The 12701-nt window shown below is 45.5% G+C and overlaps 1 protein-coding gene and 1 non-coding gene across 2 annotated transcripts in view; both read left to right on the top strand.

Annotated features, from left to right (window-relative positions):
* The window catches only part of LOC146199959 (uncharacterized), an 83545-nt gene that overhangs the window by 30100 nt on the left and 40744 nt on the right, over positions 1 to 12701 (top strand). The gene's annotated exons all lie outside the window — the stretch shown is intronic.
* TRNAG-UCC (transfer RNA glycine (anticodon UCC)) lies at positions 4220 to 4291 on the top strand. Its single transcript has one exon. It is a non-coding gene; the product is annotated as a tRNA-Gly (tRNA).

The raw sequence follows: 12701 nt of genomic DNA, 5'->3' as shown, positions 1-12701 counted from the left end.
TGTCGCCTCTCTGGTAAACCTCGATAACACAGTACATGTCCATCCTTCAGTACAGTATATGCCTCATTCGGCCTCCTAACGTCACTAAGCCCTATGACATCCCATTTCATGCCTTCTAGTTCATCTAGCAGCACTGCTAAACTAGCTTCACTAGCTAGGGTTCTAGCATTAAACGTTGCCAGGGTCAGTTTCCAATGGCGGCCTGTCCAGCGGATCCAGGCTTTCTTAGCACCCCCTGCTGCGTCACAGGTCTGACCGCCACCATGGTCAGTTGTTCCGCATACCGGTAAGCTGTCTAAGGAGACGAAAGATTTGATTAAGAAACGCCAGAGTATGAAAGCTTCCAATCCAACAGACCAGATCGAATTGGCCGAGATATCAAAGCTAATCAATAAGCGCAAGGTGGCCGATATAAGGATATACATGGAGAAAATTGAGCATGCTGTAAAGAACGGGGGAAGCCTTAAAGCGGTAAAGAAGAAATTGGGCATAGGCAAAACCAGATGTATGCGATAAGGGACAAGGCGGGCAACGTCATCACTAATATGGACAAGATTGTCAAAGTAGCCGAGGAGTTCTATACTGATCTCTACAGTAGCCAAAGTAGTCAGGACCGTAATGAGATTGGCGGTAGGGAAAAGCAGACGTTCCACCAGTGACGAAGGACGAGGTCAAGAAAGCATTAGAAACTATGAAAAGGGGGAAATCAGCTGGAGAGGATCAGATAACTACAGATTTGCTAAAGGACGGGGGGGATATCGTGCTAGAGAAACTGGCTACCCTGTATACGCAGTGCCTGATGTCATCGACGGTACCGGAACCATGGAAGAATGCAAACATTATCCTCATTCACAAGAAAGGGGACTCTAAGGACCTTAAAAATTACAGACCAATCAGCTTACTGTCTGTTACGTATAAGGTATTTACTAAGGTAATCGCTAATAGAATCAGGACAACCTTAGACTGCTATCAAGCAAAGGATCAAGCAGGGTTTCGGAAACGGTACTCTACTATCGATCATATCCATACCATGAATCAGGTGATAGAAAAATGCTCGGAATATAACCAGCCCTTATACATAGCATTCATTGATTACGAAAAAGCATTTGACTCAGTTGAAACCTCGGCGGTGATGCAGGCATTGCGAAATCAGGGGGTAGACGAGCCGTACGTGAAGCTGCTGGAAAATATATATAGTGGCTGCACAGCAACCATAGTTCTGCATAACGAAAGTAACAAAATTTCCATAAAGAAAGGTGTTAGGCAAGGAGGCACAATCTCCCCAGTACTATTCACAGCTTGTTTAGAGGATGTATTCAGAGACTTGGAATGGGAGCAGTTAGGGATAAGGGTAGATGGAGAATACCTCAGTAATCTGCGATTTGCTGATGACACTGCCTTGCTAAGCAACTCGAGGGATGAACTGCAAATAATGATTAGTGACCTAGGCAGGAAAAGTAGAAATGTAGGCTTGAAAATCAATATGCAGAAGACTAAGGTAATGTTCAACAGCCTCGAGAAGGAACAGCAGTTTACATTATGTAGCGAAATACTGGAAGTAGTAGGCGAATATGTCTACTTAGGACAGGTAGTAACCGCAGATCCGGACCATGCAAAGGAAATAACAAGAAGAATAAGATTGGGATGGTGCGCATTTGGCAAACACTCGCAGATTATGACTAGCAGCTTACCGGTATCGCTCAAGAGGAAAGTATACAACAGTTGCATCTTGCCTGTACTCACCTATGGGGCTGAAACGTGGAGGCTAATCAAGAGAGTTCTACTTAAGTTGAGGACAACCCAGAGGGCTATGGAACGAAAAATGGTAGGGGTAACATTAAGAGATAGAAAGCATGCAGAGTGGGTCAAAGAAATAACTCAAGTTACCGACATTCTAGTGGAAATTAAGAAGAAATGGACATGGGCAGGACATGTAGTGCCAAGAGAGGATAACCGATGGTCGCTGAGGGTAACAAACTGGATTCCAAGGGAAGAAAAGCGAAACAGGGGGCGGCAGAAAGTTAGGTGGGCGGATGAGATTAAGAAGTTCGCAGGGGTCAAGTGGATGCAGCTAGCACAGAACCGGGTTAAGTGGAGAAATATGGGAGAGGCCTTCGCCCTGCAGTGGGTATAATCAGGCTGATGATGATGATGATGATGATGAGTGGGCCCTCACCAAACGTGCGGTATCAAAGGGCGATCTATCTTTCAGAACATTCACAAAGCGAGAAGTGTGCTCGAATGCTGCGATGCAACTCATGCATGTGTTGCGTTACTGCAGTTGGACTTGGAGAAAGCTTTTGACTGTGTGGCACATACTATTCTGTTCAGTATATTAGACTATGTTATTGTCGGCTCTGTTATTCGAGAGGGAGTCGCCTTGGCGTACCGTAACTGCACTACGAGATTAATTGTAAATAAGTCACTGGGGGCCCCATCAACGTACGACGTTCGGTGCGCCAAGGTTGCCCCCTCAGCCCTCTTTTGTTCGGCATTTATATTGAAACATTGTGTTTAAGCATTCTACAAAACAATGACATTGATGGTTTTCGACTGCAGGAGTCAGAGGTCAAATTGCTGGCTTACGCAGACGACGTTGCGGTTTTTTGTGTAAATAAGGAGAGTATAAAGAGGACAGGGGATGTGGTAAAACATTTTAGCAAAGTCACAGGGGGTCAAGTTAACTGGGGTAAGTGCCTGGGATTTTGGCACGGAGAATGGCAGCTGACCCCCGACACTTTCGCTAATGTGTCGTGGCTTACAACGCCTGCAAAGTACTTGGGTGTGCCCTTGGAATTTTACAAGAAAAGCGAGCCATACTGGCTAGAGCAGGTCAAAGAAACCCGTGAAAAAGCGGAGAAATGGAAAAGCGCTCAATTATCAATATTTGCAAGAGCCGCAGTTTGCAACCTGTTTTTAATTAGTAAGTTATGGCATGTAATGCAAGTGTTGCATTGCTCCCGTGTAAACGTGCAAAAATTGCATCGAGGTTTTGCGGTGTTTGGGCCTCGAGTTGGGAGAGGTGCAGTCGGACAAATTTGTTCCGGCAGGTGAAGCATGGAGGGCTTGATTTGGGTCATTTGTTTGTGCGACAGATTGTCAACCGGTTTATGTTTTTTAGGGATGCCACCGATCCATTCCTGCGCACAATGTGTCAACAAAGACTTGGTCGAGCGTTGCCTGATTTCGTAGTTTATACTCAATGTATGCCGGGTTCTCTTTTTGGATTCTTTAGGGAAATCGTTGTGAGCGTGAAATTCTTAAGCGCACGTTTTTCGAAAGAGTATTTAAGTAATGTTAACAGGAGAACATTATACAAGGATGTCTGTGAAGTGGTGTTCCCGGTGCCCTAGTACAGAGCTTTATACTATGGAGGCACAGGAAGTAATGTATCAAAAAGCGTAAAGAAAATGCAAGTTGCTACGGGAGCTAAAACGTTTTTCTTTATGCTACATACCGGTACTGTGTGTGTAAGATCATTTATGGAGGAAAAGGGTATATTCCTACCGTGGGGGGCCTAATGTCTCATCTGCAAATAGCCAGAGACAATAGATCACGTGTTTTTGCATTGCTGGGAGGGGGTATATTTGTGGGATTTTGATGTTCGGAAAGGTTGAGGGTTGCCGGAGAAGGGGTAGGCAGCGAACGCGATGGTTAGATGGCATCCTCGAGGCACTGCAGATGAAGTTATGTGATGTTAGGAAGATAGTGAGAGACCGGAAAGCGTGGCGTGACATGGTCAATAGGGTCACGAAGAGTCGGACACGACTGAACGACTGAACTGAACTGCAAAGGACAATAAAAAAAACAGTTGCCACTTGATTCTCATGGCATTAGGTATTTGCCATTGGATAACCACGATGATATGCCGTTAGACCAGGTTATATTAATGTGCCTCCACAGTATATGGCGCGCACGAATGGCTGGTTGACGCTGGTTGACACTGCGATCCAGATGCACGGCCAGCCGCATGTATTTCCGTGAAAGTGTGCAGCGATGGCTCGACGTGCTTAAATTGCAACCATGTGCTCCTGAGTGGCTGTCAAAGCTGGAACCTTTGATGGCACTCAAGGAATTTTAACATGACAATGCCTGCCCCTCAGTGGGTGTTAGGCAACGCGAACTAGCTTTGTGTACATATATTATTCCTTTGTTCCTGTTGTTTTGAGTTCCAGTGCGGTGTATTTGTGTCAAAGTCAGGCAATAAAGAAAAAAAAAAGCGTCGGTGGTATAGTGGTTAGCATAGCTGCCTTCCAAGCAGTTGACCCGGGCTCGATTCCCGGCCGACGCAGCGTTTTTACTTTTTTTTGTCACATCACAGCTGGACTTGCAGTCGTCATCACACAGCTGGTCTGAATTGGCATAGCGGAAATGCTAACGTCAAATGCGGCGTCTCCGTCCGGCGTCGGTGGTATTCCATTCTGCTTCCGGCCACCGGCGTGTACGGACGCAGAATCATGAGCTCCGGCGGAGCGGCGATTGCGGCGTAGGCTGGCCGCGGTAACAGGCTTAACGCAAACGATGATAAGGAATATCAGCTCATTTTGCCGCATCTGCCCACCGGACGTGTTGTTTTCAACACAGTTTTTTTGCACGGCGACGTACGAGTGCGACCCTTCAGAGTTGAAGATTTCCGGGACGCCCTGGCCAAGACTGGTACGCTCCCAAACGTGGTGGCCTTGGGGGCCTAGCAAATAAACCATGTCTGGGCGGTGACCTTGAGCATCACTGAAGCAACCAAGCGGCTGCTAGCCTTCAAGGAGCTTCAAGTGAAAGGCCGACGGTGTATCATCATTGACCCGGAGGATCAACAGGTGAAGCTACGGCTCCACTGGATGTTGCATGGCGTGGCGGATGAGGATATCAAAACTGCTTTTGCGGCTTTCGGTGAGGTGACCGATGTGACCCGTGAGCGGTGGTGCGTCCAGGGCGTTCACGAAAAGGGCTCAACAACGAGAGCCGTACTCCTGAAGTTGAAGCCCGGGATGAGGATAGAAGACCTGCCTGACCAGATAAGAGTAGCAGAGGAGTTGGCCCTTGTTGTGGTGCCTGGGTGGCCAATGCAGTGCCTGCGCTGCTGCGGGACCGGTCACGTGCGCCGGGAATGTAAGATTCCGCGGTGTTCGACATGTAAGCGTTTTGGCCACTCCGAGGAAGATTGCGTACGAACGTATGCAGTGGCCACTGCACCGACAGCGAGGGCGGACATGACGGAGCACCAAATGGATGTCGCAGAGACAGAAGAGGCCGCAAAGGGGGTCGGAGAAGCTGAAAAGCTAACAGCAACGACAGGGATGTTAGTGCCCCCGGGGGGCGGTGACGAGATACTCATTAGGCCAGACAAGGAAGCCACGCTACCGAACAACGGACCGTCAGAGGAAGAAAGGGTGAGCGATGCCGAGAGCTCAAAAACTGAACTTCCGGAGTCTGCGGGCCGACAAGAAACCCTTGAAAAGAGCAGCGGCCGAGCGACGAACGTCCAAGGCCCTGCGAAGCGTACCCACGACGAGAGCACAAGTGAGACAAGCAAGGCAGAGGCAGCTAGCAACGACGAGCCGCCGATAAAAACACCAATAAGGAGGAGGGCGACCTTCAAACCAAGACCGAATGTCTCGGCGGACAGGAGAGCTGCCGAAAAGCCGCCCCTGTCACAAGGTCTGCCAGTCCAACCTCATGGCTCTGGCGTCAACGAATGCGTCTAGCGCCATGCTAGACGTGAGAGGTAAGCACCATGCTCTTGGCCACTTTTCACTCTAAGAAAATGGCTTATGAACTGTCACTAAAGATTGCGGCCCTTAACGTGAGAGTCCTAGCAGCGAAAAGGAAGCAGAGCCAAGTCCTGCGCCTTTTAAATGAAAATGACTTCGATATACTTGGAGTTCAAGAGACAAAAGTCGAGGGTGAACAATAGACCGAGTGCATGGTGCAACATTTCACGTCGCGGTTTTACGCAGTTGTCAGCCATGCAGTCGGTACTTCTGCTGGATGCGTCCTCTTTGTGAAGAAGTTGCCGGGTCTTGTAGTGCAGTCTCATGCTTCTTTTTAGTCGGGTCGGGGTGTGGTCCTCGATTTTAGTTTTTGCTCGGCTGAGTGGCGTGCTGTTTGTATATATGCACCTGCGGTAGTTGATGAGAGGGCTGCTTTGTTTGATTTTGTTGAAGGGTATTTAAACACGGATAAGCAACTTGTCTTTCTGGGAGATTTCAATTGTGTACTTAGCTCCGGTGACAAAACTAGCCATCGTACAATTAAGGATCGTAGCACAGATGTACTTTCGCGCTTGATTGACGAGTTTGCACTGGAAGACGTTGCAGAGTGTCTCACGAGCGAGCGACGGGTTCAGTATACTCATTTTCAGGGTGCTAGCCACGCCCGCCTTTTCAGGATTTATGTGTCCGCAGAACTGGCCCCAAAATGCCAGGATTATTATGTTTTGGCGGTATCGTACTCAGATCACTGCATGGCTGAGTGTACAATTGTAACAAGAAAGGGAGGTAGCGGTTTTAATTGGGAATTGTGGAAGTTAAATAATAAACTGCTGAATGACGAGCAATTCACCAGACTAGTAGAAGAAGAAATTGGTAAGATTTGTCAGGAGGACACCCACGAACTGGGTCAAGAAAGGGAACTGTGTAAGCAACAAATTAAAATCAAAGCTTTAGAAAAAGCCAGCTGCATACGGTTTCAAGAAAAACAAAATGATATGCATTTAAGATCTTTGCTAGATAAATTGTTAGCCCTGGAGTGTAACACGCCGGGGTTATACATGGACGACTTTAGAAAAATAAAACAAAGACTTCAACTGAATGACGAAGACCGTTATCGCGGAGCACTGGTGCGTGCAAGAGCCGAAAAACTGGCCATGGATGAGACGCCGACGAAAAGATCATTGGGAATAGAAAAAGCAAATGCAAGGCGAAATCACGTGGCAGAGGTAGATTGGGCAGGACGCACAGAAACCGATAACGAAGGAATCGCGAAAGCTTTCCGGGAGTATTATGAAGAGCTATTTTCGTCCCGAGAGGTTAATTTGGACCGTTTTAAAGAATCATTTCTTGATGCGATGCCAAAAATTGATGACGAACAGAAAGAAAGACTGGAGCGGCCAATAAGCGAAAAAGAAGTGCGGCAGGCAATAGAAAATTTAAACCCAGGGAAATCCCCCGGGCCTGATGGCCTGAGTGCGGATTTTTATAAAGCGTTCAAGGAACAGCTATCTCCTTTGTTGTGTGCCTTATTTAATGAAGCGTATGAACTGAAGGCACTGCCTGCGTCTTTCGGATCGTCGCACACACTACTTATTCCGAAAACTGACCAACCAGATAAGCTTAGGCAGTTGTCGTCTTACAGGCCCATTGCTCTGACAAACGTTGATTACAAGATTTATATGAAGGTGCTTGCTGGTAGACTACAAACGGTTATATGCGAACTAGTGGGCCCTCACCAAACATGCGTTATCAAAGGGCGATCTATCTTTCAGAACATTCACAAAGCGAGAAGTGTGCTCGAATGCTGCGATGCAACTCATGCATGTGTTGCGTTACTGCAGTTGGACTTGGAGAAAGATTTTGATTGTGTGGCACATACTATTCTGTTCAGTATATTAGACTATGTTAATGTCGGCTCTGTTATTCGAGAGGGAGTGGCCTTGGCGTACCGTAACTGCACTACGAGATAAGTGCCAATAAGTCACTGGGGGCCTCCATCAACGTACAATGTTCGGTGCGCCAAGGTTGCCCCCTCAGCCCTCTTTTGTTCGGCATTTATATTGAAACATTGTGTTTAAGCATCCTACAAAACAATGACATTGATGGGTTTCGACTGCTGGAGTCAGAAGTCAAATTGCTGGCTTACGCAGACGACGTTTCGGTTTTTTGTGTAAATAAGGAGAGTATAAAGAGGGCAGTGGATGTGGTAAAACATTTTAGCAAAGTCACAGGGAGTAAAGTTAACTGGGGTAAGTGCCTGGGATTTTGGCGCGGAGAATGGCAGCTGACCCCCGACACTTTCGCTAATGTGTCGTGGGTTACAACGCCTGCAAAGTACTTGGGTGCGCCCTTGGAATTTTACAAGGAAAGCGAGCCATACTGGCTAGAGCAGGTCAGAGAAACCCGTGAAAAAGCGGAGAAATGGAAAAGCGCTCAATTATCAATATTTGCAAGAGCCGCAGTTTGCAACCTGTTTTTAATTAGTAAGTTATGGCATGTAATGCAAGTGTTGCATTGCTCCCGTGTAAATGTGCAAAAATTGCATCGAGGTTTTGCGGTGTTTGTTTGGGCCTCGAGTTGGGAGAAGTGCAGTCGGACAAATTTGTTCCGGCAGGTGAAGCATGGGGGGCTTGGTCTGGGTCATTTGTTTGTGCGACAGATTGTCAACCGGTTTATGTTTTTTAGGGATGCCACCGATCCATTCCTGCGCACAATGTGTCAACAAAGACTTGGTCGAGCGTTGCCTGATTTCGTAGTTTATACTCAATGTATGCCGGGCTCTCTTTTTGGATTCTTTAGGAAAATTGTTGTGAGCGTGAAATTCGTAAGTGCACGTTTTTCGAAAGAGTATTTAAGTAATGTTAACAGGAGAACGTTATACACGGATGTTTGTGAAGTGGTGTTCCCGGTGCCCTTGTACCGAGCTGTATACTATGGAGGCACAGGAAGTAATCTATTAAAACGCGTAAAGAAAATGCAAGTTGCTACGGGAGCTAAAACGTTTTTCTTTATGCTACATACCGGTACTTTGAGTGTAAAATCATTTATGGAGGAAAAAGGTATTTTCCTACCGTAGGGGGCCGAATGTTTCATCTGCAAACAGCCAGAGACAATAGATCACGTGTTTTTGCATTGCGGGGAGGGGGTATATTTGTGGGATGTTCTGCAAAGGACAATAAAAAAGCAGTTGCCACTTGATTCCCATGGCATTAGGTATTTGCCATTGGATAACCACGATGATATGCCGTTAGACCAGGTTATGTTAATGTGCCTCCACACCCTGACACGTGCGTGAGCTCACCATCTGTAACCACCCAAGATATTGAGATTTCATATCTAGATACCCAGACAAAATCTATGAAGCACATGTTCTTTCGGTGGTCTTCTGCGAGTATTTAACCGGTGTTTCTTCGAACAACCTTTCAGTTGATAGTAGCGCATGTCCTTGTCCTTCCTCCTCGCCGTTGGTCCTCGTTGCAGCGCTAGTAGTTTGAAATCATGAACCATCTAGCTCAAGTTTCCGTATTACTACAAATTGATAGATTAGTAAGGATTCATTCAATCCATTTCGTAACACTGTAGTTAATATTTAACGATTTAATTTGTAGAAAAAAAGTTCATGGGAAGCTTTATCGAAGACTTTGGAGAAATCTGCAAAAAAAAAAAAATACAGTCGGCTCTAATGAACGGTCTAAGATGGCGTGGAGTTTACGCGTGAAGGATATCAGCTGCGTTACTTATGAATATGATTTGTGGAAGCCGTGTTGAGTCTAGGTGAAAAATGATTTTGATTCAAGGAAATTAATTAACTGAGAAAAGATTATATGTTCTAGCAGTCTGCCGCATGTGCTGGTGAGTGAAATGAGCGGTAGTCCGCAGGTTCAGTTTTATTACCGGATTTGTGTATTGGAACCACCTTCCCGATTTTCCAAGCAGATGGAAGTGACGACGTATCCAGTGATTGCTGAAATATTTTTGGAAAAATGAATGAACTATAAGCACATGTATTTTTAGGAAACTGTGCTGTTATTCCATCATAACAGAGAGAAGAATTATTTGGCAAGTTATCAATTAACTTAACGGCGCCTTGTACATAGACAATGATTCTTGGCACCTGAGGGAAGTTATAATTATGTGTAGGAGGGGACATTAGCTTTGTGACACGAGAAAAGTTTTTCATGAAGCAATTGTTAAGAGCGGTCGCGCACTGAATAGCGTGAATAAGATTGTGCGGTGAATCTTCAAGAGCAATATGGCCATATGTCGACGGATTAACTGTGCGCCAAAATTTTCTAGCCATTGTTTTTAGCATGGAAGGAAGAGTGTTAGAACGAAAATATGCTTTGGCTTCTTTTAATGCTGTGATGTACGCTTTACCGGCTATTTTGTACGCGGACCAATGGGAATCAGTGAAAGTGAAGCCGAGCGACAAAGACGTTTCGTTTTGTTAAATAGACGTTTGATGTGTATATTATACCACGGCGCGTTGACGCTAGTAGTAAAGCTGAAGAAAGGGGTGTGTTTATTGATAAGTTTATGAACTTTTGATGCGAGTGTTTCCCAGTTAGTTTCTAAAGAGGGCTCATCAAAATCTTCAAGAATGGAGTCAATAAATTCAGAAAGCTCACTGTTTATGGCACCAAAAGTAGCCCGCATATAAGCTCGCAATATCTTGACCTCTTTATGCGTCCTTGAAACGTGAGCATTAAGAAAAAAATGAGAGCATGTGATGGTCACTTATGCCGGAAAGATATGGAACAGAAGGTGCGTAATCAGTACGGTTGTTGAGTATTAGGTCGAGTGCTCGAACTGTTGCAGTTATTCTAGTGGATGCTGCGCTATGTCAGTGCACATTAAAGAACCCCAGGTGGTCGAAAGTTCTGTAGTCTTCCACTACGGCGTCTCTCATAACCTGATTCGCTTTGAGACGGTAAACCCCACAAACAACAAGTTATTCTAGTGGGCTGCAATACTATTTGAGCAAGCGAAAATGCAGAGCACATATCTATGAATTCGTTGGCCTCGGAAGTAAAGGATGTCAGATGAGGTGGCTGTGAGTTCCATACAATATTTGGGACATTAAAATCGCCAAGAAATAAAGGTGCCGCGAGGAAATGTGCGCAAATTGTTTGTTGGGTTGTGAAGGTCGTTAAAAAAGTAGCTAGGGCTAAAGGTGCACGATAACAAACTCACAAGATTATTTTTTAATGCCCAAGAATGACTGAAGTCCATAACATTTCATAATCGCCGTTGATATGGATACACGATGATGATATGTCTTTAGATATGGCTAGTAGGACGTCCTCTTCACGGCGCGAGCTTATATCGCAACGGCAAATTGTGAAAGCTGCTGATGCATTATGAAAAATATCTTAGTCGAGAATATTAGTGGAAAACGAGGTCTCAGTTAAAGTGATGACGTGAGGGGAAAATGTGTCAGTCAGAGATAAAAGTGTGTCACGTGTGTTAAGCGAGCTGCTTACATTGCCAAAAATAACTGATTCGCGCGATGTGGATGATATTGAAGAATGGCTACTGCTCTTTGCTCTATACTAAGGTGAAACTGATTGTTGGGGCACGCGTGTAACTGTGCATTTTCCCATGGCTTAACCTCGTGTACGCTATGAGAAATGAGGCAGTACATCATATCTTTTTTTTTGTTTATAATTAGCTCTTCGTAGTGTAGTTTAAAAAAGAACCTAGTTGGCTTTTGCCGAACTCAATTAGTACTTACGGGCCATGCGAGTACAAACAGAGTAATTTTCGATTATATATATGTAACTCTCTTTGAGCTGTTCCCGTAAGGAAAGGATTGTTTCTTTAGTCTTGTAATTTATAAATTTCACGATGACGGGGCGGGTGTTATTCGACGAAAAAGTGCATAGGCGGTGTGCACGTGCAATCGCATCGGTAAGAAGAGGATGAGTGACAGAGGAAAAAGCGACACGATGCGCGTATATGCTTGCTAGCGCCCACTTCGACGACTTCATAATTTCGTTGCATTTGTGAAACGAAACGTGCTCTTTATATACAGAATAGTTGTATAATATGTTTAGTATCATGGCTTTTGTAGTGCACTGGCGTGTCTGGCATGGTCATTTTGGTTAAACTTCATTCAGTTCAGAAGCAGAAATACTCTGCCCGGTATCAGTTCCAGCAATGGCGGGTTCGTCCGGTTTCTGGTTAATTGATACAGGCTGAACCGAAATGAAACTGCGCGGAGCTCTCTCTCGACACCGCTCTTTCGTACTTTGTGTATTTTTGTAGGGTGTAGAATTTGTGGTCGTAATTGACTAGTCTGCCTTTACCCACGCTGCAGCTCGTTTTCCTGGTCATCACGAAGGGTTATCCATGTCCCGCATCTTTACAATGCATCGCTTTCTTGCAGAAGAACCTCAGAATGTCGCAGTTTACTAGTGCTGATGTGTTTTGTCATCGTCTTCGAACGCATGTTATTTTTTCTACATACAGAGATATGCGGTTTCAGCTGTTTTAGCTTCACCTGCTGCCAGCAGAGCAGCGACGTCAATGAATTTACTCTAAGTGTTTTGCATACGTAAACACTCGAGGAAGCGACTCACGATGTCCGGCTAACCTGTGCATATTTCGATGGTTAGCGATGCGTTTCATTTATTCTCGAGTGTATTTTTATCCTCGCTAACAAAACACTATGTTCTTGCTTGCACTTTCGCCTTGAAGGTGGCAGATCTTTAGTCGCAGATATGAAGATGCACCGCAAGATCGTACAAGCTGCAGCGACTGTTGCACACGCAAAATCAACGCGATGCGGGTATATACTTGCTAGCGCACTCATCCACGGCTTCATATCTTCTAGGTATTTGTGAAACAACGCGTACTCGAGTTGTAACGTAAAATATGTATGGTTTCATGCTTATTTAGGGCGCAGGCATGTTCCGATGTGGTCAATCTGGTTAAGCTTCACGATCCGCCCGAATTGTGTTGATAAGCGGAAATACTCTGTCCCGTATCAGT

The sequence above is a fragment of the Amblyomma maculatum genome, chromosome 2 (genome assembly GCF_055883805.1).
Source record: "Amblyomma maculatum isolate TAMU_Amacu chromosome 2, ASM5588380v1, whole genome shotgun sequence".
NCBI lineage: Eukaryota > Metazoa > Arthropoda > Arachnida > Ixodida > Ixodidae > Amblyomma > Amblyomma maculatum.
This window is presented reverse-complemented; position numbering and strand designations above follow the sequence as displayed.